At 46.1% G+C, this 24,892-nt stretch overlaps 1 protein-coding gene across 2 annotated transcripts in view; it reads left to right on the top strand.

Annotated features, from left to right (window-relative positions):
- Positions 1 to 24,892, top strand: part of LRRC56 (leucine rich repeat containing 56) — a 170,485-nt gene that overhangs the window by 29,063 nt on the left and 116,530 nt on the right. Inside the window, exons 1-2 of one of the 2 annotated variants that reach the window (XM_026657634.1) lie at positions 14,171 to 14,214; positions 21,900 to 21,972. The gene's annotated coding sequence lies outside the window, so the exon portion shown is untranslated. Of the gene's footprint in view, positions 1 to 14,170; positions 14,215 to 21,899; positions 21,973 to 24,892 lie in introns of those variants that run through there. The other variant, XM_026657633.1, reaches the window with a different exon arrangement.

Here is a 24,892-nt window from a genome sequence, read left to right as displayed (position 1 = left end):
CCATTTCCTTTGCTTGAGGACAGACACTAACTGAGAAATTAACTCCAACTCTCAGCCCTTGTCTATACTGGGATTTTATCCACCAGTGTAATAGCAATAGCCCTGGTGCAAAGCATTAGTGTAAACTAGGACTGTCAAACGATTAAAAAAATCACGATTAATCACAGTTTCAATCGCACCGTTAATAATAAAAAATTATTTATTTAAATATTTTGGATGTTTTCTACATTTTCAAATATATTGATTTCAATTACAACACAGAATACAAAGTGTACAGTGCTTACTTTATATTATTTTTATTACAAATATTTGCACTGTGAAAAAGATAAAAGAAATAGTATTTTTCAATTCACCTCATACAGATACTATAGTGCAATCTCTTTATTGTGAAAGTGTAACATACAAATGTAGATTGTTTTATTTTTGAGTGCAGTTATGTTAAAAAAAAATAGAGCCTACCAGTTCCCTCAGTCGTACTTCTTGTTCAGCCAATTGCTAAGCTTCCATGCTGATGACGGGTTCTGCTCGATAATGATCCAAAACAATACAGACTGACACGTTCATTTTTCCTCATCTGAGCCAGATGCCTCCAACAAAATGTTGATTTTCTTTTTTGGTGGTTCGGGTTCTATAGTTTCTGAATCGGAGTGTTGCTCTTTTAAGACTTCGGACAGCATGTTCCACACTTTATCCCTCTCAGGTTTTGGAAGGTATTTCAGATTCTTAAACCTTGGGTCGAGTGCTGTAGCTATCTTTAGAAATCTCACGTTGGTACCTTCTTTGCATTTTGTCAAATCTGCAATGAAAGTGTTCTTAAATTGAACAACATGTGCTGGATCATCATCCAAGATTGCCATAACATGAAATATATGGCAGAATGCAGGTAAAACCATGGAGCAGGAGACATACAATTCTCCCCCAAGGAGTTCAGTCACAAATTTAATTAATGCATTATTTTTTTAATAAGTGTCATCAGCATCAAAGCATGTCATCTGGAATGATGGTTGAAGCATGAAGGGGCATACAAATGCTTAGAATATCTGAAACGTAAATACCTTGCAATGCTGGCTACAAAAGTGCCATGAGAATGCCTGTTCTCACTTTCAGGAGACATTGTAAATAAGAAGTGGGCAGCATTATCTCCCGGAAATATAAACAAACTTGTTTGTCCTAATGATTGGCTGAACAAAAAGTAGGACTGAGTAGACTTGTAGGCTCCAAAGTTTTACATTGTTTTGTTTTTGAGAACAGTTATGTAACAAACAAAAAAATCTACATTTGTAAGTTGCATTTTCATGCTAAAGAGATTGCACTACAGTACATGGATGAGGTGAATTGAAAAATACTATTTCTTTTCTCTTCTACAGTGCAAATATTTGTAATAAAAAATAATATAAAGTGAGCACTGTACACTTTGTATTCTGTGTTGTAATTGAAATATATTTGAAAATACAGAAAAAATCCAAAAATATTTGTAATAAATTTAAATTGGTATTCTATTATTGTTTAACAGTGCGATTAAAACTGCAATGAATCACAATTAATTGTTTTAATCGAGTTAATTTGTTTTGAGTTAATCACGTGAGTTAACTGCGATTAATTGACAGCCCTAGTGTAAACATAATTTATGCGGGTGCAGTGTGATGTGGGGTAAGCTACCTCAGTGCTGCACTGGTGTAAATTGGGTGTATACTAGAGGTCTGCACTGTTGGCTAAAAATCAGGACTTGATTCTCCATTGCTCTGTCCTCCATCTGTCATCAATTACGTTGGTGAAAAGGGAATGTAAAATGCTGCCTTTCTGATTTGGAAGCATTTTACATTTACTTTGCCCTGATGTAAATGATGACACATGGGTCAGAGCATTGGAGAATCAGCCCCTACATATAGACAGGGGGGTGAATTTCACAGCTAATGCATGCTTGGCAAAACAAGTTCTTATGGAAAGAGTGTGATGCCAGAACTACAAAGGCTGTGATGTCATAAAGTTCCTCTGCACGGCAGAGAACAAGTGATTCTCCTAAAAATGACAGGAAAACAAGGTATGGTCAGTGACCCTAACTCCCTTTCAAAAGCAATTCACTTTTTTTCTTGGTTAATGTTGAAAACAAAGTTGTAATTCAATCATCAACGATAGAATTTATCCCAGAAGAGGGGCAGGGGACCACCTAGAGCATGAACCAGGTGCGAATTACAAATATCACCACCAAGTGACTCCTGTGTCCCACAGGGACTTGTGCTACAGTTCATACCAAAGAGTTCTTTTAAAAAATGCCTGCGTCTTCACTAGTTACATTTTCTTACAATTTACTTAGACTGTAAATTTTTCAGGGCAGGGACTATCTTTTGATATACATTTGTACAGCACTTAGCATGGTGGGGCCCTGATTGAGACCCCTAGGCACTACCACAATAATAAAAATAGTTTCCAGATCTGCAGTTCCTCTTGGCAAATCTCTCTGTGTGGGGTGGGAGGCACAGTGATCATAATGATGGCTGCAGAGCTGTTCTAGAGGTGCTCCTGAGCTTGGGAGATGATTCCATTCCCCTGTGAAGCACTTGTGCAAATACAACATATTCGGGCTTTGCACACAGGAAATGGTTTAGCTCAAAGGGAATCTGGAAATGTAGGTGTACTGAAGAAAAATAACACAAGCTGGTGATTTTCAGGGGCTAGAGAGGATATCTCCCTCTACTGTGAGTTTCTGAGGAACCACACCGAATCTGAATTTCCTCCAAAGCCTTAGTTTGTGTACTGACATTTCCCCTTATTCCAGTGATTTATTTGGGAGGTGGAGAAGATATAACCAGGGAAATGTCCCCATCTAAACTAGCTGACGTTGGATCTCAATGTTCAATAACTTCCCAGCTATAGCATGTATTTGTTCCTCTCTTCCTGTGTAAAGGGAGAAAAACACCCAGCAAAAGTTATTTTGGAATTTAAACTATTAATTAAATTCAAGGCAGATATGGGAGAGAGGCCCTTAGAAATTAAAAGGTTTTTCAAAATTAATGGGTCACACTTAACATAATACAGTTTCTTGCCTTTATTATACAATATGTCTTTTACACTAAACAATCACTTCAACCACCAATGAAATGCTGTCACTTCTGGGATGGAATACACCAGTTGTTTAGCAGCAGATAGCAACAGTACAGAGCAGTTAAGGGAGGTAGAATTATTATCTAAGGTGAAATCTGCAACTGATCTATAACTCCCGAACTCCAAAAAGAGCCAAGGGGTTCTTTATTGACTACAGGCCCTTGGTTTTACATCTTCCCTGGAAGATGGTACCTTTAGCTCACAGCATTCCTAACACTAGGCTCGTGCATTGGTTGAAACTGACTGAGCGAAGAGTGCCACCTACTGAATCACCAACACCACTTTCTGAAGTGAGTGGATTTTCCTTAGGGATCTCCTATCTAAGTAGTGAGAAGGCTCAGCCCCGCTTTAGCTAAGGAGATCTGCCCAGATCACTGCCTGAGGTGTTAAACCAATCAGACAGATTAGCTTTGCTGTTAGAAACCATTACTCTTTGAGTATACAGGTATATCTTTTCCTGTTTTGTTTTGTTGTTTAGTACCCAGATAATCTGCCTTGCATTTCCGGAGTCAAGTATGGGTTTACATTTCCCTTGTCAAACTACATAACAGTAAGAGGGCAGGAACTAATCTGTAGGTCTGGCCCCAATGTAGCCTCTGGAAAGTACTTGGTTGCTCCTTGACTCTGAACAGTATTTCTAGGTTGCATCAACAAACTAATGTCTTGGTTTATTTGTTTGAAGGAGCAGGGGCAGGAAGAGATGAATATTTCCACCACTCCAAATTGGATTAAAAATACCGTTGAAACCCTTCTTGTAAGTTTTCCCAGGCCCAGCTTGGCCTGAAAGGCGAAGGCTTTGTACAATATGCTGTATGTTTCCTGAAAATTTTTTCCATTTGTACTACAATTTACAAATTCAAATATGCTCTTTTCAAAAGCTAAAACAAATGCCCTGATTCATTGTATCAGGGAAAGTGATTTAAATTGTTCGGTGGCACCTTAAAAACTAACAGATTTATTTGGGCTTGTTGTTTTTGTGGATACAGACTAACACGGCTTCCCCCTCATACTTGATTTAAATTGGACTCTCACATTGGGTCCAGCTTGAAAACAAGGAACAGTTGCAACAAAATAAACTTATTGACCCCATGTTTTCCTATCTTCCTTTAGCTCTTTCAATAAGTGCTTTCTCCCTCATAGCTTCAGTTTCTCCTTCTGCTTGATCTGACAGTGAAGACGAAGTCCTATGCTTTTAACGTCTGTTTCTATGGAAATTATTGTGAGGTCATCAACTGGGCACAATGACTTCAACCATATTAAAGGTAACAGGTTTATGAGGTAGTTAGATGGCTTGAAATAAAGTTTTCCCTGGGCCAATTGCAAGTTTCTCTTTAAAGAGGCATGTGCAAAATTAGCTGCCATGACAGTGATCAAATCATCATTGCTACAGAAATTACAAAAGAAATCAAATACCCCACTTATTATGTGATACAATAAAGAAAGCACTGTTGAAGAACAGAGGATGGTCTAGTGGCTCAGGGGCTGGGAGTGAGGTTTTAGGGTTCAATCCCTTACTTCCTTTGTGACTTTGGACAATCTACCCTTTTCCTTAGTACCCCTCTGTAAAATGAAGATTGCAGTTGGTAACGAGAACCTTTCGCAGACCCCTTAGACATAGTCCGCGGATGCCCCCAGGGGTCCACGGACCACAGTTTGAAAAACACCGATCTAGATTATAAACTCTGTGGGGAAGAGAGACTGTCTTTTACCTTGTATATGTACAACATCGAGCACCATGAGACTCTGATCTTGGACGGAGCCTCTAAGACAGTGGTTTTCAAACTTTTTTTCTGGGGACCCAGTGGAAGAAAATTGTTGATGCCCGCAACCCAATGGAGCTGGGGATGAGGGTTTGGGGTGTAGGAGGGGTTCAGTGCTGGGGCAGAGAGTTGGGGTGAGGGCTGCGGGGGGGCCCCAGGAATGAGGGGTTTGGGGTGCAGGAGGGGCTCCAAGTTTGGGGCAGGGCTTTGGGCTGGGGGTGCAGGCTATGGGGTGGGGCTGGGTATGAGGGGTTTGGGGTGCAGGAAGGGGTTAGGGGTTTGGGGGGCTCAGGGCTGGGGCAGGGGATTGGGGCACGAGATTGGGGTGCGGACTTAACTCCGGCAGCTCCCAGTCAGTGGCACAACAGGGGTGCAGAGGCAGGCTTCCTGCCTCTGCTGGCACCACAGACTGCGCTGTGCCCCAGAAGCAGCCAGCAGCAGGTCCGGCACCTAGGCAGAGGCGCGCAAGCAGCTCTGTGCGGCTCTCGCCCACAGGCACTGTCCCCACCAAGCTCCCATTGGCCGGTTCCTGGCCAATGGGAGTGCAGAGCCAGCGCTCGGGGTGGGGGCAGCATGCGGAGCCCTGTGGCCCCCCTGCCTAGAAGCCGGACCCGCTGCTGGCCACTTCCGGGACGCAGCATGGTGTCGGAACAGGGAGGCACTAGCCTGCCTTAGCTGGGCAGCACTGCCAATGGGACTTTTAATGTCCCGGTCGGCAGTGCTGACCAGAGCTGCTAGGGTCCCTGGGTGCTGAGCAAGGCGACCCAGTGCCTTATATGCCGCGACCCACCCGAACTTTGAAAAACACTGATCTAAGAGTTACTGTAATACACATTACAAAATCAATTAATAATAAATCAAATAAAATCCATTAATGACTGTGAGGTGCTCAGATACTATGGTGATGAGGGCCATATATGCATTTAAATACATAAGTAGACAGGGCATGACTCCAAGGGCAAAGCATGTCCAATTTGAGGTATTCTAGGCTTGGTTTGCAGAGTTGGTGAGCACCCACAGCTCCTGTTAACTTAATTTACCACCAGTATGAATCCACAGAAACTCCCTCTTAATCAGTGGAGTTCTACTGGTGTAAGCAAGATTGGAATCAGGCTAGAATTTCCATAGAATTTCATAAACTGTTTATTGTATATATTCCAAGTATAAGAAAATTGTTAGCAAAATTTCTGCTCAAGAGTGAAGTCAGACCCTTTTCTCCTCTCTGTGGATTTATATGTATAAGATAGTTCCTGGAGAGGGATCACATCAGTGCTGTAGTTTTTAATTTACAGTTTTCTTCCTGAGCTTAGCTTGGCTCTGGGGATGGTGCCAGAACAATTACATTAACTCTGCACAATTCAGGCACAAAGCTCCTGTATTTACTCTGAGATTGTGCCAGATTTCGTCTTACTCACTTATGGAAAGATACATTTTCTCCTTGAATGTTTTAAAAAAGTAGTTCAATCTGGAGTGATCATAACAAGCTTAATCGCAACAGAAGGAGAGAAATGGTTAATATTACCAAATACATATTCAGACACTTTGCCCTATAGAAGCATATCATTTCCCCCAATTTACATTTTGGAAACTGAGGCACTGAGAGGTGACTTGCCCTAGGTCATACAGCAGGTCTGGCAGAGTTGGGGAAAATGCTCCCATCTGTGGATGCCCAATCCAGTGTTGTTTCCACTGAATCACACTACTTTCCTGAAACATGCTACCTCCCACGGTCTTCCTTCCTGTGAAAGTGGACTGTCAGCTTGCATTGACACCAGTGGGAGTGAGAGTGCTCCACACTGTGAAAGATCAAGCCCTGAATGATATTTTCTGATGTTGGTTGACCATCAAGCCCGGAAGATGCCTCATTTCCTGATCTAATGTCTAAGGTTTATTTTTTTTAAGAGCACTGTGGTATTTTCTTTGCAATACTGTATCCAAGAGCCATCAGCAGTGGTTGGGCTCTGACACACTTGCAGCAGTATGGTGGATATGGCATAGTTAAATGACATTGGGTTCATGCTGGCACAAAAATCAAGGAGCTGCAAGTAACCAGCTCCTTACTGGCCCTCCTACTTCTCTTGCTCTGAATGGAGCATCAAGCTTGGTAACTGTTATTCCAAAGAAAAAATTGCTTTAGATACATTGTTTTAAACCCAGACATTAAACCTCTGGAAATCACAAGTTAATGTTATACAAACAGTTCTGACTAGGGTGGAGGGATAGCTCAGTTGGCCGTAATAGAGGGAGGGATAGCTCAGTGGTTTGAGCATTGACCTTACTAAACCCAGGGTTGTGAGTTCAATCCTTGAAGGGGCCACTTAGGGATCTAGAACAAAATCAGTACTTAGTCCTGCCTCGTGAAGGCAGGGGGCTGGACTCAATGACCTTTTAAGGTCCCTTCCAGCTCTATGAGATAGGTATATCTCCATATATTATTATATTTTATTTTTATATTAGGGTGACCAGATGTCCTGATTTTATAGGGACAGTCCTGATATTTGGGAATTTTTCTTATATAGGCTGCTATTACCCTCCACCCCCGTCCCGATTTTTCACACTTTCTATCTGGTCACCCTAGGTCTGATACCAACCTTAGCTTCCATTCCATACAAAGAAACCAGTGAATGGAGTTATTGACACTGAGCAGCATCAAAGCATCTGTAATTCTGCTCTTGTAGCTCTAAATAGAATGTAATGGGTGTATTTAATTTTAAAAATTCAAAAATCATCCCATCTGTGTATATTTCAGATGGAGAACTGAGCATGGTTATTGCAGAGCGACATAGCACACATGGAATAGACTGGAGCGTACAGAAATGATGATGCTCTGCCCCACAGAGTTCCTGTGTGATGCTGGGGAAAGTCACCTCTGCCAGATTTTTCAACAGTTGGCCACTACTGTGTGATTCTCATTTTCTGGATGCCCAATTTGAAACCCTGAGGTGCTGAAGTCTTGAGCCCTCACTGCAGCAACTGAAGTCAATGGGAGCTCGGCCCTGAACAAATAAAGTGCTATAAAATTCTAAGGTTTTTTTTCTTTTTTTTTTAAATCAGGCCATAGCATCTCAAATTGGGCATCCAAAATTAGTGGACACTTTTGACATTAATGATGTTATGCCTTAGTTCCCCATCGCTACAATCAGAATAATGCCACTTTCCCTCCCAGGGGCAGTGTGAAGATAAATGTATTAATGTTTGTGAAGCAGTCAGATGCTACAGTGATGAGGAAATTAAAACTAGAGGGGTATGGAAACACACACTTTGCCAGTGAGTTTCACAGCTGACAGCAAAGGAATGTGGGACTCAGGAATAATAGGTTCAATTCCACCAGGGCTGGCTCCAGGCACCAGCGCAGCAAGCAGGTGCTTGGGGTGGCCAACGGAAAGGGGCGGCACGTCCAGGTCTTCAGCGGCGGGTCCCTCGGTCCCTCTCGGAGGGAAGGACCTGCCACCAAATTGCCGCTGAAGAATGAAGCAGCGGCGGTAGAGCTGCCCTAAAATGTCACCGATCATGGCTTTTTTTTTTTTTTTTTTTTGGGGGCCGAAAAAACCCGGGGCCCGGCCCTGAATTCCACGTTTTTCAGGGGTGTGATCTCTAGTGGTTATTTGGACACTTCTGCCCGTCCCCCAGTAACCTCTCCCTCTTCTGCTGCTATCCACCTACCCCCTGCCAGCTTCCGTTCATTACTCCCCACCCTAATCCTGCCCGTCCCCACTCTGCTCCTATCCTGCCCCACCAGCTCTAGTCCTGTGCCCCCTTTCCCTGTCTCCCTCCTCTGTCGCCCTCTCTTTGCTCCAGCCCTTATCCCTTGCTTCTGCCAATGTTCTCCCCACAACCTTCTTCCAACCCTGTTCCTATCACACCTCCTCTTCTGTCTCCCTCTGCTCCTGCCTCCTTCCTACTCCCAGCTCCTAGCCCTCCACCCACAGGCTCCTATCCTCCCTTCCCCCATTTTCTCTCAGTCTTCACCTCTCTGCATCTGAGTCAGGCACTTAGTTTCCTCCTCCTCTTCCTTGATGCTTGGGCACCAGCATAGCAAGAATTGGGAGCACAGGAGAGCTAGTCACCCTGCTGCCAGTTCTGGTTCCCGTTGCCATAGTGGCCTCTATAGCTAGGAGGAGCAATAGCAGGGAAAGTCCTGCTCAGCCTCTGTAGCCCTGAACCGGATCACACTCATTGGATCAGTAGGGATGATGCATGCACAGTCCGGTCACACATAGGAGCTGTGGGGGGCTGGAGAATTTAGCAGTAGCAAGTATCTACTGAGCATGTGTGAACTATGATTTTTCAGAACCTTATAATTTGACCAAATTTGGGCATAGTTTCATGGGAAGAGCAATAATCACATTCATAACACAAAGGCAATCCTCCTGCCAAATTTCAAGTCCCTGCTCCAAGGTATGAACATGCTAGCTTCTCAATGAAATGGTTATATGCACTTTTTTACCATCTGCAAAATAATCTGTTTTTCCCTAACCTTGTTCTGAGAAACAGATGAACTGGTTTAGCTGAAACTTTCCCCAAAAACCTCAGTCTGAAGCAAAGACCTGCCGTGGAAAATTTCAACTCAGGCAATTTAAATTTGGAAAAGTTATAAGCAACTGAAAACAAGATTTTATAATGGGAAGCATCAAGCAACCTTAAGTACAGGTGTCACTACCTGCACTGCATGTTTGTTTGTTTAAGTGTGAGATTTAATTCCAACACCAACAGTGCTGTTTTACTGTAAGGAGCAGATTTTTTATGATCTTGAGTAAGAGATTGGATTAGATTATGTTCACACACTAGCTCTCTGGTAAGGACAGTTCTCTGATGAAGCATACTGTTGTAGGAGCAGCAGTGATCTGTATGCTCTGTATAACCTGTATGTTCAAAAGGTCTGTTACACCTCCCCCCCGACCCTTTTGTCTCCTCTCCCTCTTTGAATACAGTGGAACCCCGCTATAACGCGATAATTGGGGTCCAAAAAATTCGATTGCGGTAAATGCGGGGTCATGTTATAGCGGGGTTCCACTGTACTTGTGTTCAGCTTCCAGTTTCAACTTACAACCATTAAGGAAGTTTTGTCCAAGGCAGGAGGAGTAGGATGGCGAGAAAAAAAAAAGGGGCAGCCGGAGCAGCGAAGCAAAAAAATAAAACTACAACAACAACAAAAAACAGGGCACAAACTTTTGGTGCCACTTACTTGGCGGCTTGTGGCTGCCTCCCCCGGCTGCGCTGGCGAGTCTCTGGGTGGGCGGTGGCTGCACTCTTGCTAGCGGGACTCCCTGCGCTGCAGACATGCCCCGGGCAGCAGAGTGTGCGCCCCGCCTAGCGGGAGGGAGGGAGCGGGGGGGAGAGAGAGAAGGGGGGCAGCCAGGGCTTTCTTCAGCCATGGCGCTTGCCACTCGGTCCCTCCCGCCGCACTGCCTGCTGGAAGGGCTCCGCGCCACTCTCGCCTGCAGGTGAATTGAAAGTCGTCGGTCGGCAGGAAGGGAAGGACGTGGGCTGCTGGGCTTGCTGCAGACCTGGCACCAGTTGGGGCAGGCGGAGCGTGCAGCCCGCTCCCAGCAGGGCGCTCCCCTCCTCCGTGCTGCCGCCCCCTACAGTGGCGCACTGAAAGTCATCGGTCGGCGGGGAGGGAAGGACGCGGGCTGCGGGCTGGAGCCGGCCCTGCTGGGGACAGAGGTGAGAACCCCGGGGGCGCGCCGGGGCTACAGGGAGAGTCGCTCCTGTTGCAGCCGCCAGGGCATGGATCCCAAACGCCCCGCACCCACCGAACTCACCCCACGCCCGCCACAGCCGCCGGGGCCAGACTCACCCCGCATTATAACCGAATTCGCGTTATCGCGGGGTGCGTTATAGCGGGGTTCCACTGTACCTGTAAAGTGGCTTTCCCCCTCCCCTCCTGGAATGCTTGTGGGATGAATGTGCTGCTTGAACAGCTGGAAGATCAGAAGAGCTTCCAGGTAGACAAGGTGGCTGGAACTCTAATTAGGCAGCGATCATACACCCAACGCATGGACACTTCATGGACACTGTCCGAGGTGGAGTGTGACTAACCAGACGTGGCCAAGTCATCTCTAGTCGCAGGCCATGAGGAGCAGGTCGTTAAAAGGGGAAGGGGCCATGTGCTCAGGAGTGCACTCACAAGCTTGTACCTCCCGTGAAGGCCCTTTGCCCGGACCACTGGCCGCATTGCATTTCATCACGCCTCAGAAAAACTTATCTTCATCGCACCATCCATCGCTGCGCTGTGGGACACTTACCTTGAAGGATCTTGACATCTCCAGTGCCGTGCCTGTCCTGGGAGCGTGGATATGCGAGTGTGAGTGTGACCCCCCCCACACACTTTCTTTTGAGCTTAGCTATCAGTATAATAAATGTGCTGCTTTCTGGTGGGTCATTAGTCCTCCCTAAGCTTACTAGCTGGCCCAATTTCGGGTAACACATACCACTACCACAACTACTGTACACAAAAGTCACACACCACAACCTTAACTCTCCCTTACTATGGATACCAACTCTCCAGTACACCCTTTACCAAACTTCACCTTTTAAGCATGCCAGACTTCCACAACTGATAGCAAGGGACAGGCCGAACAGTGTGGTCCAACAGTGCAGTCCAAACAGGAGGGTACTGAACTAGGACTCAGGAGACCTGGGGTCTATTTCTAGCTTTATTATTAACATGAGTCAGTTTGCCTTTCTGTTTCTCCTCCTTCTCTTTTTCTATTTTGTCTGTTTAGATTGCAAGCTTTTCAGAGTGGGGACTGTCTCTTACTTACCCACTTTTACAGTGCCTGGCACAATGGAACTAGCTGGGGCCTTTATGTGGTCCTGTAATACAAATAATAATAGAGGAGGGTGCAGAAGGGAAAGTTGAGGAGGGTGGTTTGGTAAAGGGGGTGCTGGAAGGCTGGCATCCCTATGGGGGCAGAGTTAAGGCTGTGATGCATGCAGTGGTAAAGTCCCTTCCTCTGGGTGAAGTAGAGGGTAAATACTGTGATATGGCTTAACTTTTCATTTCCTTGCTTTTGTGGGTTTGTGTCAGGCGTACTATGTGTATAGCAACCTTAAATATTTCATAACTTTTTTTTGCGATATGATATATTTTAGGCCTGGGTGGAGTTAAAAGGAGATGTGAGGGGAGAACTGTGCTGGGTCCTGTTGAGACTGGGAACATGTAAATCAGTGAGGTTCGGTCCAAAGAAGTGGAGGGGAGACTGGGTGAGATCCTACTGAGGCAATTGAGTGGGTATGTGCAGGCAGGGGAGGCCAGATGGAGCCATACTGAAGCAACTGGGTCTGAGTACTTAGAGGGGTGTACATATAGAAGTGGAAAGGAATGAGATGGCTGAGTGTGCAGGATGAGTACACAGAGGTGAGGGGACTAGATGCAGCTGCAGTGAGAGGAGGCTGTGTATGAGTGAGGTGAGAGTATGCTGAAGTAGGGGGAATCAAACGGCTGAAATGAAGGGGCTGGATGTGTACAGAGTATACACAGAGGTGGTGGGCAGGAGATGGGTCCTTTGTGAAGTGTGTGGAGCGGGTACACAGAAGTTGGGGGACTGGATGGAGCCACAGTGAGGAGGTTGTATATGTGCATGTATGATGGGGAGGATATGTGGCGGTGGGGAGTACTGGACTGGGCTGTAGTGAGGACGACTGGGTGTAGGTATGGGGATACAGAGATGGTGGGGTGAACAGAGCCATAATGAGGAGGCTTTGCATGTAGGCACAGGATCAGACAAGTTTCTAGTGAGGCATGTGGGTGTGAATATGGGGACACAGAGGTGAGGGAATTAGATCCACAGTGAGGAGGATGTGTGTATGTGTTTGTAGGTGTAGGGACCAGTCACAGCTGTAATGAGGAGGCTGGATGTGTGTACGGTGGGTATGTGCAGAGCTGCAAGTGTCAGGCATTAAGGGTGACAGGGCTCCAGATGCGTAAGTGGCATGCCCACAGCCCTGATGAGGTGTCAGTCACTGCAGGTTGCAGTGAGGCAGCAGGGATTCCCCATGCAGAGTCTCTTCCTGGTCTCAGAGCTGCTGTGGTACCTGTAAAGCAGCTAGGCCAGCTGCTTCTCCTCCCGTCTAGCTGCTCCCGGCTGGCTGGCTGGCAGAGATGGTGGCTGGCACTGGCTATTGTAGCACTGTACTGGTGGGCAGGTCAGGGAGGGGAATGGAAGAAGCTGGGAATTGAGGGAGGGGAAAAACAATGTGGCCCCATGCAAAGTGTGGCTCACTCCTCTCACATCTGTGAGGGATGTCTCACAAAGGGCTCTAAACAGTTGGGCAACTGTGTGCAAAACCAGGGGAGTGTGTGTTGGAGAGGGAGGCTGGTAAAGGCAGAAACAAGGGGGCTGGATGAGGCAATAAGCAGAAGGGTGTGTGAGAGGTGGGGACCAAAGGTGACCATAATAAGGCTAGGGCCTGCATAAACTGATGCAGGGAGAGGCCGAAGGGGACTGCGTGGGGTGGTAAAGAGAGGGCTGGAGCTTGGGTATGTACATGTGTATGTCTGGTGGGGAATGGAGCTGGAGGAGGCCTTAGTAAGGCTGGGGGTGGGAATGATATGGGAAGGCTGGGTTTGAGAGCACTGGATAGGGGAGTAATGCAGAGATGGGGGCAGTGGGCATGCGCAGATGGAGAAGACCAGAAGAGAGAGGAGGACTGACGGGGCTGGGAAGGTGTGTTGACGAGGTAGATGCTGGCTGGACCAACAATGAAGAGGGTGGGGAATTTTGTGGAGGTGGCTATGCATTAGTGTGTGTGTGGGGGGGCACTGGACGGGGCTGGAGTGAGGAGAGGGAGAGGCGGGTACATGGGCAGGGAGGGGTATGCAAAGGCGGTGGGGGGGAGAGGGATGCTAGTCCATTCCCCTCTGAAGCTTTAGGCTGGGGAGGAGACAAGCGGGGGGTGCATATTCTCTAGGCTTAAGGCTGCTAGCGGCATTTCCCAAGGAGCTGGCAGGCCCTGCGAGAGGCAGAGGAGCCAGCACGGGCCATGCCAGAGCCCAGGGTGCTGGTGCTGGTGCTGCTGCTGCTGAGGGAAATACGCGCGCAGGCGGACACAGTTCTCCTCGCTGCCTGGAGGGAGGGGCTGGGTCAAGTGACTAGAGCTCATGAATCTTTAATGAGCATATTCAAATAAGCCCGTTGCCAGGGCAACCTGAGGCCTGGCCGCTGCCTGCTGCTCACACCAACCTGGAAGCCCGGAGGGAAGCAGAAAGGCTGCGGGCCGGCCTGCGTGGGGCACCCCCAGCTCCTTCCCCTCTGCGGGGGCAGAGGCTGAGTCTTTTCCCCGGGGGGGCGGGGGAAGATGTGCTGAGCTCCTCCCACCTGTGCTGGCAGCAGGAGATAAACAGCAGGTAGGAGTCTGAACCCCAGGGGCTGGCTGCCCCCCAGGAGCATGTTTGTACCAGAGGATGTGGGGGAGACACAGCTACCCTGGAGTGGGAGAAAAGGGAAACAGCAGGAACTGCCTTCCCTGTGCCCATAGCGCCCCCCAAGCAGGCACTGGGATGGGTGTTGCCATACTTCAGCCCCTTTGTGCCTAGGTATGAAGAGGAGCTGCCCATCCTGGTAAAAACAACAAGGAGTCCTTGTGGCACCTTAGAGACTAATACATTTATTTGGGCATAACCCACTTTAGCCCATGAAAGCTTATGCCCAAATAAATTTGTTAGTCTCTAAGGTGCCATAAGGACTCCTCGTTGTTTTTGCTGATACAGACTAACACGGCTACCACTCTGAAGCCCATCCTGGTGTCTGTGGGATCCTCCCCACTTTTGAGGGGTGACCGCCACGTCCTTTCCCAGTCTGGGCAAACATGGTTCTGTCTTTGGGGTGCTGCATCCTGGCACAAGGTCATTATAATATAACGAAGTAGTGTCAGGCCATGGGACTGTGTAAATATCTTAGCCATGGTATCCCTGCTGGTACTCTTAGCTTTCCACTATCTGTATCTTAACGATATGTCTCTGTGCTGCACATGTTGCGGGCTGCTATCTGCTTTCCAAGCCACTTGCTATGAAGTTTGTGTTCCTGAAAATTCCAATCCTGTGATTTTGAGACATTGCATTTTGAGCACAAGACAGGGAGCCAGAAACTCCTGGATTCTAATCCTGGCTCTGCTTATTGTGTGACCCTAGGCAAGTCCCTCTGTGTTTTGTGCCTCTTTTTTCTGATCTATAATATGAGGGTGATAACACTTGCTTACTTGATGGGGGTGTTCTGAAAATTATTTAATGTTTGTGTTGTTCTTGGAGAACAGAAATGCTGTAAAGTGTAAAGGACTATTCATTATTGTTATTTATTAGTAATATATGCCCAATTGAACAGGAGGCCGCAGGCACTGACTGGTACCGTTAAACTCATACAATTATCTGAAAAGACTGGGAACACTGATTTAGACAAGCCTTTCAGAATAAGCAAAAATCTTTTTTAGTGAATTTGTCTAATAAATTCTAAGGTTTTAAGACCAAAGACAGTTTGTGTTCCTGTACTAGAGCATCTACCATATTGGAGGGGAAAAAATCCTTTATACAGAATATTTGATGTTCTCTGCTTGTTTCAGGGTTGACAATTAATCTGTTTGGGTTTTTTTTAATTGCGCATTTAAATTGTACAAGTCTGTGGAGCTTTGAGGGGAAGCATATTGAAATATAAATAACCCAGGCTAATCCCAAAATGTAGGGAATTATCCCTGATTATTTTAAGAGATGGGAACAATTTATTGTTCATAGTTTTTAGCTGCTTCTGAAATGGACAAAGACATTTATTTATTTAGTAATTGCAAGTGCTGGTCCTGTAGCGCATTAGGAGCCTGATCCTGCATAGGTGCGGTGCATTCTCAACTCCCATTGACCTTCATGGGAGTTCAACACCATGCAGGACGTGTTTATCACCTTATAGGATTGAGACATAGTTTATTCAGGTGCAGTATGCTCCCAATGCACTATTGGGAGAGTGTTTGGGATGACCGCTGTTCAAGGCAAGATGGTACATTGTGCAGGTGATGCCCGTGATTTCTAACTAGAGAGTGCATGCTCCAGGGAACATGGCCAGCACTCAGCCATGAACCTTCTATGTAATACAGAAGGCCTCCATATTGGGTACCTATTTTGTGCAGTGCCTGAATACTTTAGTTGTTTTCTTCATGAGAACAAATGTGACTGTTGTAATGAAACATCTATTGCATTTCTCATTCTGACAGTTTTTTCCAGACAATACTTTCTGCAGTGAACATGCAGTAAATGTTGACTTCAGCCTTTTGTCCAATGCTAGGCTAAAACAAACACTTTTCTTACCACATTGAGTCAGTTTGCTTCTTATGGCCACAAAGACAACTATTGTTTCTGGCGTTCAGTAAATAACTGTTGCCGGGCGCATCAGTTGTACTTTATTACATCCTTTACCTTGTCCTGCTTACTTCTGGAAGCTGCCTTCAGTCTTTATTTCTTTACGCTGTTCTAAGTTATATTCCATTAGGTACTGTCATATTTTTATGACATATTGAGCACAGTCCTCTGGTGTTGTGGCTGATGAAGCAACAATTTTCCTCCCATTTATTACAGAATACTCCAGCCTTTAGAGTCCACTTTCCTTTTTATTTTCTTTTTATTGAAGACAAGCATCTTAATGTTGTTTTAATAGGACATGGAACAGGCACATGAGACACTGCACTAGAAGCCCATTTGCTATTAAAGACCAATGGAGATGGATGAAAGTGTGACTAGTAAAAGAAAATTTCCATAAGAGGAGAGGGAGATGGATATGAAAAGGAGGCGAAACAACGGTGGATAGAAAAGAAAAGGTGAAAGATAAAAGCTAGGGGTGAACGACTTTACTTTGTTTTTTAAAAAATTACAAAATACCCACAATGTTTCAGGCTTCTGCATTTTTTAAAATCTTCTTCTATAACACACACTCTCTCTCTCTCCCACCCTCTGCCACCCTCCATCCTCTAATCAAGTACCTGGATAAGAAAGTAGTGTGTGGTCATGTCAGAGTTCAGGATTGTTGTAATCTAAAAGCTTTTCTGATGCAGTCTCTCCCTATGATTGAGCTTTAGATAATATTCATTATTATCAGCAAGTCACAGAGGAAGAACAAATAATGTATAGCACTAATGACCCAAGCACTGGCTCTGGTGTAAGTGTGGTGGCTGTAAAGTGTATTCTTCAGCGATAGGATTGCATAGATTCATGCTGCGAAGACTGACATGTGCATTCCCTGACATATTGGAGGAGGAGATGCTGATCATATGTTCCTCTGTAGCAGGAAGGGAGAACAGCAGTTTTTGGTGTAAGGATCTGGTGTCCTATTGAATTAATCTGTAACAAAATCTTTTGGTCTGTATCTTTCCTCAGTGGAGTGTTCATATGTCAGTGGAAAGAATAAAAAAATGTCTATGATGTCAGCAAGCCGCCTTTCACGACACTGTGGGTCAGATTCAGTATGTAAGCTGTCCTTTGACCAGATGTGAGTTTGGCTTCTCCAGGGTGGGTAACTACTTGTTCCACTGTCTAACTGAAACATATTTTGGGACAGAACTAGAATACAGCATCCAATCTTTTCAACCTGCAGTAGTATAAAATTGTTAATGCTACAAAATAATAGGAATAAAATTCCTCAACTTGGAGTTACTACATTTCATATTAATGTGAAAGGTTTGATTTTTACTTCTGAAAATTATAGATATGTTATTATTGAGTTAGAACATCCTTGAGCAACTCACCAACATGAATTTAGAAGTATTCAACTGACTTGAATTTGCTAGAAAAACTGAGTCTGGTCAGTGTTTTTGTTACCATTACGTGTTCACAGAACACAGTAACAAATCCACCAAGAAGTATTTGATGATATGACATAGGCTACACATAGTTGCCACAAGACAAGTTGGAAGTTGATTTGCCATGGCAGGTATCATATAAAGGCTAATAGAACTGCATTAAAAATGGAAAATCATGGCTCAGGAGCTAAGCTTTTTTAAAGGGCACTGTCTGATTAAAATTTGGATATTTTTAAAAAAACAGATGGCTTTGCTTGTATAACTATTAACATCTCAGGTTACTAAAACTGGAAGAATGTTAAACGTGTAACTTACTTTTCACTGCGTATCTGGTTTACTTCTTACATTACATTGATCTTAGACAATTTCACTTTTGTTTATAGTTGGTTACTAATCCATTTCATGTCCTCCTTTTTATACAATACCAGTATACTGTAGTGTTTGGATTGAAAATGGAGACATTTTGTTTGATTATTGTGTATACAATACCTAAATTGATTTGACAGTGTTCCTTTAAATTTAAACTGTTTTCCTTTGCCAATTTTTTGGGAGCATTTTATACCCAAATATGCTCCTGAGCTGTTTTCTGTTCCCTGATGTTTTCCTTTGACTTCTGCTAGACCTGGTTTTCTTTACCAGAAAACTTGGTCTAAGCACAGTACTGGAAATGAGGACATTTATGTCCTAATCTCAACACTCAAAGTGACTCCTTTTGTGGCCATGGCTACAACTCATATGACCTCTCTTCAGTAGTGGATTTAGAGTTAGTGGGGCCTGTGCTCAGTTTCATTTTTGGGGCCCCTCCTTGGGACCCAGCCAAGAAAAAGAACATTCTCTCCTATCTCCCCCCCACCCCCGTTTTTCATTCTTTTTTTCTTCATCCTCCTCCTATAATAGAAAGTAAATGAAAATAAAGTGAGGTATCTTGATTGTTTTTGTAGTCTAACTTATTTTTCCACAGACCACTTGAAAATCACTGAGGGTCTCGGCGGACCCTCTTAATGATCTTTCCAAATATTGTTTATACTGTTAGATAACTATTGTAAAGCGCTTTGGATAAGAGCGTTTTATAAAAAAAAATGTAAAAAAACATTGGGATGTGGGGTCTGGCCAGGACTTAGGGTGCAGGAGGGGGCTCAGGGCTGGGGGTGCAGGGTCTGGGAGGAAGTTGTACTTATATGAGAGAAATTGAAAAATACTGTTTCTTTTGTTCATCGTTTTTACAGTGCAAATATTTGTAGTCAAAAACAGTAATATAAAGTGAGCAGTGTACACTTTGTATTCTGTGTTGTGATTGAAATCAATATATTAGAAAATGTAGAAAAACATCCAAAAATATTTAATAAATTTCAATTGGTATTCTATTGTTTAACAGTGCGATTAAAACTGAAATTAATCACGATTAATTTTTTTGAGTTAATCACCTGAGTTAACCGCAATTAATTGACAGCCCTAGTATAATGTATACAACTAGCAATGTAGCACTAGTTGTAAAAAAGCTCTCCTTTAACTGGCCCATTGTTACTGCCCTATGGTTATATGAGATACCTGGGTTCCATTCCCAAATTGTGGATGCTAGAAAATGCTTTGAAGGCAGCACACTTAAGGTATGCCTTCACTGCAGAGTTAACTATGCAGACTGGTACTCAGGTAAGCCTCACCTGGGTGTGGGCAGCCACACTGCAAAGCCACACCTGAGTTACTGTGTCCTCCCTGGTGCTGCGCTCACCCTTGTATGTTCCTTGGATTTCTGGGAGCATATCCCAGGATTCTTTGTGCTACAGTAAATTAAGCTGCATTATAATTCTTTCCTAGTAAATTGCTGGAAAACTTGTCAGTCCTTGTGGGCACATTTGTTGGGGGTATGTACAGGGATGGCCTTAGGCCGATTCCACTGAATCGGGCCCCGCACCTAAGAGGGCCCCGCAGCAGCTGTCCGCCCCGCCCCCGGCCTCCTCCCCTGAACGCTCCGCCCCCCTTCTCCTCCCCCTCCCCTGTTTCTCGCGAATCAAATATTCGCGCGGGAAGCCTGGAAACAAGAAGCGGCAGGTAAGCTGGGGCGGGGGGCGCGAGGAGGGCTCCAGGGAGGCGTGGCGCGGCCCAGTCTGGCTCCGGCCAAGCGGCTCCCTCCGGCCCGGCTCCGGCCGAGCTCCGGCCGGGCAGCTCCCCCCGGCCGAGCGGCTCCCTCTGGCCCAGCCCCACGGCTCTGGCTGTGGCTCCGGCCCGGCCCCGGCCAAGTGGCTCCGGCCCCAGCCAAGCGGCTCTGGCCCGGGCCCAGCCCCAGCCCCAGCCCTGACTCTGGCCAGGCGGCGCGGCGGCTCCTGCCCGGGCGGCATGGCGGCTTCAGCCCCGGCCAAGTGGCTCCGGCTCCGGCCCCGGCCCCGGCCCTGGCCAAGTGGCTCTGGCCTGGGCCCAGCACCGACTCTGGCCGGGCGGCGCAGCGGCTCCGGCCCCGGCCCCGGCCCTGGCCCCAGGCGGCACTGTGGCTCCAGCCCCGGCCCTGGGCGGCGCGGCGGCTCTGGCTCCGGCTCCGGCGCAGCTCCGGCGGGGGTAAGCGGCATGGTAAGAGACCGGGGCCAGGGGTGGGTTGGATAAGGCAGGGGCAGGGAGTCCCGGGGACGGAGCAGGTGGGGGTGGTTGGATCGGGCAGAGGTTCTGGGGTGGCGGTCAGGGGATGGGGAAGGGGGGGTTGGGTAGGCGTGGGAGTTCCGGGGGTCTGTCGGAGTGGTGGTGGATGGGATCGGGGCAGTCAGGGGACAGGGAGTAGGGTGAATTGGGTAGGAGGGGGGTTCTGGGGGGCAGTTAGGGTGGGGGGTCTTGGGAAGGAGTGGTCAGGGGACAAGGAGCGTGGGGGGTTGATGGGTTGCGGTTTCTGAGGGGGGCAGTTGGGGGCAGGACATGGGGGGGGTTGGAGGGGGGGGGGGATGTACTCACCGGGTGGTTCCCTTCCCGGGTCTTTGGCGGTGGGTCCTTCAGTGCTGTGGAAGATCTGGAGCACTGCTGGGTGAGTCATCCCTGCCGGGGCCCCGTCGAATCAGGCCCCGCACTTCCTAAAGCCGGCCCTGGGTATGTAGGCAGGCAGGGAATTGTGGGAAGGCATTGGAGGACTATCAGCCCTCAAGTGATTTAGTCTGTGTCCTCACAGCAATGTGGGCAGGTTACCAGTCTATTGAGTTAAAATGGCACTTGGGTTTTAGCCTACCTGGTTTAAAATACCACTAAACTAGTAAAGATAGTAAAAATGGCATTGTGGATTCTTAATTTATTGTTTCTTAATGAGCGTATAATGCTATACGTTTCTGCTCACTTTATGTCACCAGTTCAGGATTTGTTCCTGGATCGCCAAAGGTTTGTTGGTATAGTCAGGATCATGTTAACAGCTTGATATCAAGTGAAAGAGCAGAAACCCAATTTGATATAACAGGTGCATAGCTCAAACATGGACAAGTTTTGATTTTCTCACCTGATATAAATAATTCTCAAATAAATGTGAGTGTTTTTAAATATAGCTGTGGGTTTGTCTCTCTCTTGTAATGGTTGTTTCCTGTTTTAATCTTCTTTCCTACCTGATAATCTTTGAAATGAAAGATTCTGTGGTTAAAGTGCACTATTACTTTGTGCTCTCCCCTGCCTTAACATAGACTGTAAGATCTTTTGGGCAGGGACTGCTTCTTTGTTATATGTTTGTATGATGTACAATAGGGCCTTGGCTTCTAGGTGCCATTGCAATACAGATAATTAATAATAAAGCATAGCTATAAAGTACTCCGTTATTAAGGCATGTCTGGGATTAGCTAGGCTTGTTCTTATTCATTCTTATTTCTTAGTGACAAGATTTTTTAAGAAAACTGTTCACTTGAGGATTATCTCCTGCCTGGATATAACAGTTTTAAAGTAGGTCACATTTGGGGTTTGAATTGATGGGCGCAGTTACTGTTCCTTAATCTTCACCATTTTACAAGTAGTCTGTTGTTGAACCATATACAACTTTATATACAGTGCAGCAACTGGTGGAATTCTGTAGAGTCAGTACAGATTAATTGACAAACAGGTTTCCCTTAATTAGAGAGTGATCTTGCTCTGATTCTCAGCACACATAAAATATCATGTCTAGTAGCCTTATCCAATGCCTTCTGAAGTCAATGAGGGTTTTCCCATTGATTTCCTTGGGCACTGGATTGGGCCTTAAAACATGTTCCTAAATGTTACTTTCTTTTCTAGAATATGGGCAAATTATAATTTTTGTATATTATTTTTCAGGCTACATGCTGAGGAAGCAACACTTTTGTTCCCAGTTGTTAAATCTGCTGTGTAAGAGGAGAGAACCCTGGAGGTAACTTTTCTTTTCAGCAGTATACAAAGATTTGAACATGGAGTAGGGATAGAAATGGGATGTGCTATGGTGTTCTGGTGCATTCAGCACTATCCAGTCTCAGTTCTGCAGTCCAGTCCTAGCAACAGAGTCTCAGACCTTGGATTTTGTGTTTTAAGTCTCCTAAGCGAAAGCAAGTCCAGTTCCTAAATCTACATGGAAATGAGGTCAGAGACAACTTTAATTTCAACTTCAGTTAGACCTATGAGACTTTATGCTAACTTGGCATGGCTGATTAAGAACAGGGAGACCTTCAGACTTCTTTCTAATAGAGTTGCTATGAAGAAGGAATATAAAGCATTGGAAACTCACAGGGATAGCTTTTTATATTCTAAATTATTAAGGCCACATTTAGGCAAAACTTTACTCACATGCTTAACTTTACTTATAGTGAATAGTCTCACTACTCACTGTGTGTAAAGTTACGTGTGTGAATAAGCCTTTGTAGGATCAGGGCCTAAAACTGAATGTTGAGCTGTGTCTTCTTCTGTGCTTGGAAAGTGTTTAGCATGATGGGTGCTACTTCACCTTTAATAATACTTCAGTACATAAGGGTAGCCTGAGAATATTGGGTAGCTGCGAAATTAGTACTTGGGTTATTGTCCCTTAAATGTCACAGATGATCCAATGTATATTGAGAGAACTTGCAGAATACTGAACTGTAGATCAAATCTTTACTCAGCTCAAGAGAATACAATTATCTGTAGACTCCATCCCTTGCAGAGGATTTTGGAGCTGGGGTGTAAAAAGAAGGATATTAAGTACTCCCATGTAAAAGACTTCATTAAATTGGAGTTAAAGCTGAAATTAATACCTATATGTTGGGGATGGGTGGGAGGAGTATGGTTTAAGTTTAGATATACTAACTTTTTTTTAAAGGCTTTTTGTGTGTGTTTTGTTTAAATAAAATTAAGGTTCCTCCGCAACTTTAATTATTTTCCCAATATTGTGCTCCCTGGTTAGGGTGACCAGATGTCTCAATTTTATAGGTACAGTCCCGATTTTTGGGTCTTTTTCTTATATAGGCTCCTATTACCCCCAATCCCCATCCTGATTTTTCACATTTGCTGTCTGGTCACCCTATCCCTGGTGTATCCTCCATGTAAGGCTACCATGTGTTTATGATAAACACAACTAGCTGATATCTTAATTTCTGTATACCTTGGCATTTTAGCCATTAATCCATGATGATAGGGAGAATTTAAATACTGTGGCCCTGATTCTCCACTACATCCAAGCAGTGCTCAGGTGTAGTGAAGAGTAGCAGCCATGGGAAGCCAATTATAGCTCCCTGATCCTTGGTTGCATGGTGGAAGTTAGAACAGAAAGGGGTGGGCAGTGCTGACTTCCATCACCAGTGTAAGGTCTTACACCAGTAAAGGATCAGAAGTAGAAGAGCTCTGCTCCACCACAACCCCTGCTGTCCACATCATGCCCCCAGAAAGCCCCTCGCCTTTCCTTATGTTAGGTGTGGGAAGAGGCTGGTGCAGAAGCAAGCAGAGCCACCTCTGCCAGATTTCTGCCACCAGAGGGTCTCCCTATGCAAGAGTAATTCTCTACCAGCACTCTCTGGCCACTTTGTGCCACAGCAGCCAGTGAATCTAGCTCTGTATCCTTTGGTGCAGGGGTGGGCAAACTTTTTGGCCCGAGGGCCACATCTGGATGGGGAAATTGCATGCAGGGCCATGAATGTGGGGCTGGGGCAGGGGGTTGGGGTGCAGGAGGGAGTGTGGGGTGTGGGAGGAGGTGTGGTGTGCAGGAAGGGGCTCAGGGCAAGGAGTTGGGGCGGAGGAGGGTTGCGGGGTGTACAAGGGGGCTCAGAGCAGGGGGTTGGGGTGTAGGGAGGGGTGCAGAGTGCAGGAGGGGGCTCAGGGCCGGGGGTTGAGGGCTCAGGGCAGAGGGTTGGGGTGCAGGAGGAGTGCGGGATGCGGCGGGGGTTCAGGGCAGGGGTTCGGGGTGCAGGAGGTGGATCAGGGCAGGGGGTTGGGGTGCAGGGTGTGGCAGGGGGCTCAGGGAAGGGGATTGGGGTGTGGGGTGCAGGAGGGGTGCCCGGCACCGCTTACCTGGAGCAGCTCCAGGGTGGCAGCGACACCACGCCACTAAGGCAGACTCCGTGCCTGCCCTGGCCCTGCGCTGCTCCCAGAACGGGGAACTGCGGCCAATGGGAGCTTCGGGTGTGGAACCCACGGGTGAGGGCAGTGCACGGAGCCCTCTGCCCTCCCCCCACCCAAGGGGCCACAGGGACGTGGTGCCACCTGCTTCCAGGATCGGTGCGGGGCCCGCGGCACCACAGGGGTGGCAATCCCGTGGGCCAGATCCAAAGCCCTGAGGGGCCGGATCCGGCCCACGGACCGTAGTTTGCACACCCCTGCTTTGGTGGTTTGTAGCCACAGATTGTGGACTTGTATTCATTGACATCCGCTGTGGTGTACATAGCGGTGCATAACCTTCTAGTATTCTATCTCCACAGGCTGCTAACAATAAAGACTATAACAATTGATTCAACTTTGATTTACTGTTTCATTGATTCCTAATAGCACATATAATGGAGAAAGAACAACACTTGGCAACTAATCACAGAATTATTTAACTTAGAGGTGAACTTATTTCCAGCACATATTATAAAAAATTTCTCACTTTCATCAGAGATCTGGCAAAGTATTATACATCTTGCTCTTTATACATACAACGTGTGTGTGTGCAGGCTTTGCATTATATATGCACTTAAAAGCCACAAACTTCTGTTTTATATTTATATATAATATAAGCTTGTGGTTTTAAAATACACTGCTTTTTTATTTATCTATATTACATTTGTAAGAAAATTAAACAAAGCTTTCACCTCCAAGTTGCTGGTTCAAATCCAATCTGGGTTAATAGC

The sequence above is a fragment of the Terrapene carolina genome, unplaced genomic scaffold (assembly GCF_002925995.2).
Source record: "Terrapene carolina triunguis isolate 2854851 unplaced genomic scaffold, T_m_triunguis-2.0 Scaffold250, whole genome shotgun sequence".
NCBI lineage: Eukaryota > Metazoa > Chordata > Testudines > Emydidae > Terrapene > Terrapene triunguis.
Note: the sequence above shows the minus strand (reverse complement) of the source record. Positions and strands in the feature narration are given on the sequence as shown.